Source organism: Myotis davidii, unplaced genomic scaffold (genome assembly GCF_000327345.1).
Source record: "Myotis davidii unplaced genomic scaffold, ASM32734v1 scaffold184, whole genome shotgun sequence".
Classification (NCBI taxonomy): domain Eukaryota; kingdom Metazoa; phylum Chordata; class Mammalia; order Chiroptera; family Vespertilionidae; genus Myotis; species Myotis davidii.
In genome coordinates, this window is record NW_006297021.1 from 5933104 (window position 1) to 5941157 (window position 8054).

Below are 8054 nucleotides of genomic sequence, written 5' to 3' on the forward strand. Positions count from 1 at the left end.
GAACATGTTTATGGGCTTATTTGCCATCCATGAACTTTTCTTGGTGAAGCATCTGTTCAAATGTTTTGCCCATGTTTTTAAGTTGTTGTTTTTTTTATTGAGTTTCATGTCTGATGAAGGATACAAGTCCTTCATCAAACATGATTTATAAATATTATTAATATTTTCTCTGTTTTTTCATTCTCTTAACAGTGTTTCATAGAACAAAAGGTTTTAGTTTGATAAATCCAATTTATCAATATTTTTTTAAAATATATTTTATCGATTCTTTTTACAGAGAGGAAGGGGGAGGGATAGAGAGCCAGAAACATCGATGAGAGAGAAACATCAATCAGTTGCCTCCTGCACACTCCCCACTGGGGATGCGCCCACAACCAAGGCACATGCCCTTGACTGGAATCGAACCTGGGACCTTTGAGTCCGCAGGCTGACGCTCTATCCACTGAGCCAAACCGGCTAGCGCCCAATTTATCAATATTTTAAATGCATAGTGCTTTTGGTGTTATAGCTAAGAAATCTTTGCCAAACTCAATGTCATAAGGGCTTTCACCTATGTTTTTTTCTAGACCTTTTATTATAATTTTAGGTTTGATATTTAAGCCTATAATCCATTTGAGTCCATGTTTGTATATTGTGTATTGTGTTAGGGTTTGGTTTGGTTTTGTGTTTTGGGGCATAGGGATATATAATGTTCTAGCAATATTGACTGAAAAGATAATACTTTCTCTACAGAATTCTCTCTGCACCTTTTTGAAAATTGTCTTTATGTATGTGGAGATACGTCTGGTCTCTCCATTCCATTCCACTGACCTATTTGTCTATCTTTAGAACAATATCATACCATCATGATTACTGTACCTTTATCATAATAAATCTTGAAGTCAGGTAGTATTAGGCCTTCAACTTCATTCTTACCCCACCATCAGTTTTCAGGATTCCTCTCTATTCACACTCCTTCCTTCACTCATTTCATTCAGTCCCAAGACACGGAACATCATCTGTACACTCACTTATATTTCAGCTCTGACCTTTTTCAGACTTGCACAATATATATTTTTATTTGACATTTCCATAAGGATTACTAATAGGCATCTCAAATAGCATGTCCAAAAGCAAGTTCTTGATTTTTGTCCCCTAACCTTTTCTCTTTCCTCATGCCCTATCTCAGTAAATGGCAATAGTGTTCACTCTGTTGCCTATATCAAAACCTTTCATTACCCTTAGTTTATCTCTTTTGCTCTCACCCCATTTATAATCCATCTGCAAATCTGGGGAGTCACACCTTCAAAATCCAACTACTCTTACAAATTCTATAGCTCATTCTGTACCAAGCCAACCTCATCCTTCACCTGGACTACTAACGCAGTCTCTTAACTGGTTTATCCATAATATGTTCTCCCCATAACAGCCATAGTGTTACTCTTAAAACGTAAGTAATCCTGATGGGCATTTTTTTTTTTTTGCAGAAATTTATGAGGTGATCCTGAAATTCATGTGGAATTTCAGGGATTCTAAATATCCAAAACAATCTTGAAAAAGAAGAACAAAGTTGGAAGACCCATACTTCCCAATTTCAAAACATACTACAAAGCTACACTTTTCAAGACTGTGTGATAATGGCATGAGGATGTAGCTTAATATTACAGAATAAAAATCCAGACATCAATGGTCAATTGCTTTTCAACAATGCTGGTCAGATAATGCAATGGGAGAAATAGTCTTTTTTTAATAAATGATGCTGAGACAAGTGGATACACAGGTGTAAAAGAATGCATTTGGACCCTACCTCACACCATTTATAAAAAAATTAACTCAAAATGGATCAAAGATCTAAATATAAGAACTAAAACTGTAAAAGTCTTAGAAAGAAATGTAGATGTAAATCTTCACATCCTTAGGTTAGGCAATGATTTCTTAGATAGGATACCAAAAGAACAAGTAATTAAAGAAAAAATAAATTTGGACTTACTCAACATTAAAAACTTGTGCTACAATAAATACTATCAAGGCAGTGAAAAGACAACCTATAGAATGAAGGAAAAAAATCTGCAAAGATACAATTAATGCCATTTGTGCCAGCCAAACCCAAGGACGGATAAAGTCAGGGAAATAAATCAATAAATCAATAAAACAATTAGAGCCAGACAGACTCAAAATAAAAGTAAAGCAGACCAAAGAATAATCCCAAACTCCCCTATACACTCATTTTGATGCACCAGCATATTAAAAATGCACCTGGAAAGCTGATGAATATTTTGCTGAAACCCTCCCCTAAGATTCTCGCCCACAGAAGAGAGATAAGACCCTAGGACAAAAAACACCAGCGTGGGCTTGCTTCAGAGCACGCCCATGCCTCTTCTGGGGCATGAACTTTTTACGTCCTCCTAAACTCTGAGGGTCCCCATGAGACTTGCAACCAGGGAGCAGCGGGCGGCAGCAGCTCATCCTGTGCTTACTCCCTGGCCCTGTCTCCAGTGAGCTAACAGCAGCCCGACCTGGGCTCACTTCTGTCCTATAAAGTTTCTAGGGAGGCAGAGCAGAGCACCACCTAGGCTCTCCCCTGTTGCTTTTTCTACCCTAAGCCTTTCCTTTGTTTCACTGTCCCCGGGTTTATTAAATGTTTTCTCAAAATCATCTGGACTCGTTTTGTGAAACCTTTCCTGCAAGACGTCAAGAGCCCACACACCACATGCCAGCCTGAGGCAGACCCACTCCCGACAGGTCCCCATCGGGTAACAAAAAGTCCGAGGCTATGAAACAAGGTTAATATTAGAGGTTGAGACTTCCATCTCTGCCAGATGCTTTAATTGTCAGAAAGGATACAGATTTGGATATCCCACCACTAAAATAAAACAACATTATATGTGGAGTCTTACTCAAATTTATCCTGGGCTATTCCATTAGGCAAGGATTCATCAAGATACTCTAATGCCTGGGACACATTATCAATTAGTCTCAATTTGGCATTGAATTAAATCAACATCAATTATCCTTAACTTGAAAATAATAAATTTGAAAGTATTGGGTTTTTTTATTATGAACATGTCTAAAACAAAATACACAGGAAAGCAGAGAGTAATTCCACTTAAATCAGTATTTTTTCCACCTGGAAACAGCACTGAACAATGAACCTTTTATGATCCCATCCCTAATATTTAGACAAGAAATTATCTTGTAATCTTAAAGGAAGGTCAAGGTCACCACTGTTCCCCGCGCAAGTCCAGCCATCCTAAATTGGATGACAGAAAAACAAACATTCCTCCAAACTCCACATTCCTCTCTAGGTGAAGAAATGGCCTTGGGTCAAAAAAAGAAAAAAAACTGCTAGAAGAATCTACCATTCTTAAACATGGCTCTCCCTCCCAATTATTTCTCATAACAATAGAAAGAAGTAAAAATCAAGAAGCAAAAATAGAGCTCAGAAGATAGAAGCCAAGTGTCTATTTTTTTCACAATCTGCCCACACCTTAAATAAACATGAAACATTACAACTAGAGTTAGTCAGATACTACAGGAAGCAGAAAGACTAAAACAAAAACCTCAAATATCCGGCCCTCATCTTTCCTCTACATGAAATCTACTTTGCTTCCTGCCTGTATTTCCTCACAAGAAGTTAAAATCAGATATGATGTTATATAATGACCAGGTCCATACTATCTTTATAAAAATTAAGTATTTTTCTTATAAGCACTAACCCACATATCAGAAAAATTATGGCCCTAGCCAGTTTGGCTTAGTGGCTAGAGCATCGGCCTGCGGACTGAAGGTTCCAGGGTTCGATTCTGGTCAAGGGTGCATGCCTGGGTTGCGGGCTCAATCCCCAGTAGGGAGAGTGCAGGAGGCAGCCAATCAATGATTCTCTCTCATCATTGATGTTTCTAACTCTCTCTCCCCCTCTCCCTTCCTCTCTGAAGTCAATAAAAATATATTCTGTAAAAATCAATAAAAATATATTTTAAAAAAGAAAAATTATGTTTTATCAGAGGGGACAAAACCTAGAAATTGTTTGTACCTATATACAAGCAAGAAGACCTATATAAGGTTCAATGTGAGTGTATATTCCTTTAGACTTTAAAAAATGCCTGTGCGTGCGAATAATTATGGTGGGGTTGGGTCAGAGTATTTATAAAGTTCTTTGGAATCTAACATCTTCCTTGTTGTCCAAAGCAACAACCTCAGGAGAAGACAAAAGAATCCTGGTGAGCAGAACATCAGCAGCAGAGCTCTCGCCTTTCCTCTCACGCACAGGCGGAAGCAAGAGAAAGGAGCCAGGTCCCCATGACCTTCCCCAAGGCACCTGCTTCACTTCCCAGCCCTGACCCCCATGGCCATCCGTCCGACTCTCCTCTTAACCGGCATGCCTGGTTGACCTGGCCTTTCCGATCACTCGCCGCAGTACAGTTACTATGGTTACCTACGCACCTGCAGGTGGCTCTGGAGTTTAAGAACCACGTTCACTGCTTTAGTTTGAATTGCCTTACCAAACTGTCATGTGGGGAGGAAAGCGAAAACCATCCTCACTTTACAGATGAGGAATCGGACTCAAAGAGGTACACGACCCTGTATGACAGTCAAGAGTTAATACATAGCAGAGCTAGGCCGCAAGCCACCATTCCATCTTTCTCCTCAATGGGACTTTTTTTGAAAAAGTAAGTAAGGGTCACCTCTTACCTGCTCAATCTCCCATCCACCACGCACTCTTCAAACCCATTTCGCTCCAACATTCCCCTCACTCCTGAATTGGAATGGTTTGTTCTGGGGCCTGTGGTGAGGATGGTAGTTTCCCATGAATTATGTATATTAAGGATGACTATATATATATATATATATATATATATAGTCCCCCCAAAAATGTATACACACACTTTGAATAATTATAAAGGCACGTTTCATTTTCAAAACTGAGCTATCGGCTGCTGAAGTGTGTGCACATTTTGGGGGGCACCCTGTAACAAGGGTCTCCGTCCATCACTGCAGCTGGGGGCTTCCCCACTTCCCCTGACACGCAGGCATTCCTCCAGGGTTGTAACACCAAGAATTACGAGTCCAAAGATCATACAATAGGGATCCCAGGCCCAACTAAAGCCAAGTACGAAAATGCTAGGGCAGTCGTTCAAGGACGCTGCCGGGGTTTCCAGGGGGAAATATCTGACTTGCAGACTCCGCTAGAGTCTTCTCATTTCCCACCAGGTGTCTGTGGGAAAAAAGGAAAAAAAAAAACCCCACCACTCCCATCAAGGCCAGGATGCCAGCCTATCTCGCCCTGGGAGGGATTTCTGACAACTTCAAGGGAAGCGCGAGCCACCAGCGCGGGGCATGCCCGAGGTGCGGCGCCACGGCCCCTCGCCCGGTTCAGAAAAGCAAAAACTGTGCACCCTAGAAACTCAACAGCCACAAGCCGGCTGCAGACCGGCTACTTTTTGAGCCACAAAACAAACAAGCTACTCCCAAGAGCTTCCCTAGCGGCCCACAAACCCCTCCCACCTTGAACTTTTCCAAGATTCGCTGAGCCACAATTACCCAAGACGCTCGCGGCAGGAAGTGCAGCTTGCCCGATGGCAGTACGATGCATCCTGGAACTTGTAGTCCGCGTTCAGAATGCGCAGGCGCAGCGGTGAAGACGCGGTGGGGGGGCACCTGGGAGCAGAGCCCCATGGGGATTGTAGTTTCTCATCAATTTACATAGTCTGTTTTAAGGATGTCAGAAGTCAGGTGGTGCATTTAGGAGATTTCTCATTTCAGACAGCAACGGTGCTCTCAATGCATGCCTGTCGGACAGGGAGATTTGGTTTGAGACCGGTGTGTGTACACGCAGCCTTCATTCGACTAGATCTGAGATGGACTGAGATAGCCCCCACGTGGAGAGTGGGCAAAGGACAAGCCACAGTCTACTTGTCAACAGGACTATGAAACCATGAGAAAATCCTGTAGAATGAAGGAGAGGAACCCTTCCAAAGACTCAGAAAAAGAACAGATGTCAGTATCATTCACCTCATGCATCAGAAGAATGTTTTTGAGAAATTTTGACCTCTCCAGGAAAGATACCAAAAAATTATGTATATGACGAGCAGGCTAATGAACATATAGCACAGTCTGGAAGAATATGCAGTAAATGTTAAGATTAATTTTCTTTCCCTGACCAGTTTTGCTCAGTGGATAGAGCATCGGCCTGCGGACTGAAGGGTTTTTTTTTTTAAAAAAAGATTAATTTTCTTTGAATGAGAGATTACTTTGTTTCACCTTTATATGTATTTTCAAGGGCTAAGTATTCTTTTGGGGGATAAAAGAATACTTGTAAAGAAAAGTATAAAGAGCAATTTAACACCCTGGAATCTACCACAAAGCTTCATCGTGTTTAGTTTAGGACTTTCCTTCCATTTTCCTTCCTCCTTTCTCCCTTCCCTCCTTCTTCCTTTCCTGCATTAAAAGAAAAATAATTATGGGGTGGGGGGAAATCCCTTTATAAATATGTAGTCCTTTTTCTTCTGCAGAGAACTATACTTATCTATATATATGTGTATATATATATATATACTTTCTGCAAAATATTTATATATATGTCTGTGTATATCTACATACATGTGTACATATTGTTTTTCAAATAATGATGTTATATGTACTGTACATATCATTCTATAATTTGCTTTTCTCACTGCTCTGCAACCTGTTTTTTAGATTTATCCGAAAACACAATACATGTAGTTCTAAATCATTCATTTTAACTTCTATATACTCTTGCGTTGTATGACAATGACAGTGTAATTATCTAACTTGATAAAGGACATTTACCCCATTGCAAGTATTTTGCTCTTACAAAGAATATTGTTATGACATTCTTAAACAAATGTGCAAGAGTTTCTCTAGGGTATTTCTGTGTGAGTGACATTGCCAGGTCTTGGCAGTATACCTATTTTCAGCTTCACCAGATGCTGCCAATTGCTCTAGAACATGGTCGAACCTCTTTCAACTCTACCAGAATCCCAGCAATAAACAATTTATAAATTTCGACTTGCTCACTCTCCTGAGGAGCTGGATGAAATCTTGTGCCATCCCACCCTGAACATGGCCATCGCTTTGCCCAGTGTCTCCATGCTGGAGATACTTCCCGCCCATTAGTCAGTCGCCGCTGCAGTGATCAGATCCACTGTCACGTTATCTTAGAGGCTGTGTCCAAGTGACCCTTATTTTACTTAATAATGGCCCCCAGGTGCAAGAGTCATGATGCTGGCAATCCAGATGTACCAATGAGAAGCTGTTGTAAACCGTGTATTAGGTAAGAATTTTACAAGCATGATTTATACCAGCGGTAACGGTGGAGCTGGAGAGTATGGCGCCTTCTCCAAGCTGCACTGGCGAGACCACCAATAGTGGTGGAACTGGGGGCCCTTCCCAAGGCCACGGCTCTTGCATCCCCCTGTGCTTGTGGACTGGCGTGGTGGTCCACTGGGTGTCGGGAGTTCTGATAGCCATATGGAATGGCTCAATGAGGAGAACCTCAGAGAATGTGTAGGTGGAATCCTCACCAACCCAGGAAGAATTCAGAACTCCCACAGCCCCACAGTGGCATCCAGCTTGCTCCTCGCAACAGACTGACGACTCTGAGCGAACTTTAGCTGGTTAACACCATGACGGACAGGCTTGCCTTAGGCACAAGGCGTCTGCAGCCACCACCAACCTGATATATGACATAACCTTGCCGGGCCTTGTACCCCAGCTTGGCTGCTTTGTCGGGCCAGGTGGGGGGGAGGCTGTGGAGCGCAGAGAGCCGGCGGCACTGCCAGCAGCGCCCCCTGAGGAGGAAGCCCTGACATCGGACTGCTGCTTCCTCTGTCCCTCCATCGCTCCTGGATGCACTTGAAGCGCCCACCTGGGGTTGCCTGGTGGCTGTGGCCAGGCGGGAAGGAAGAGCCAGGGGACCTTTTCTTTTCAGCTTATAATGTAAAGACCAGATGATGCTAGTTTCGGGGGTGGGTGAGGAGGACCTGAGGGTACATTATTGTGTTTTGTCTAAATTTATATGTACTTGAAATTCTTCATAATAAAAACTATAAACT

At 42.0% G+C, this 8054-nt stretch overlaps 1 pseudogene; it reads right to left on the minus strand.

Moving 5' to 3' along the window:
* Positions 1–7282: 7282 nt before the first annotated feature.
* The window catches only part of LOC102773467, a 1357-nt pseudogene continuing 585 nt past the window's right edge, over positions 7283–8054 (minus strand).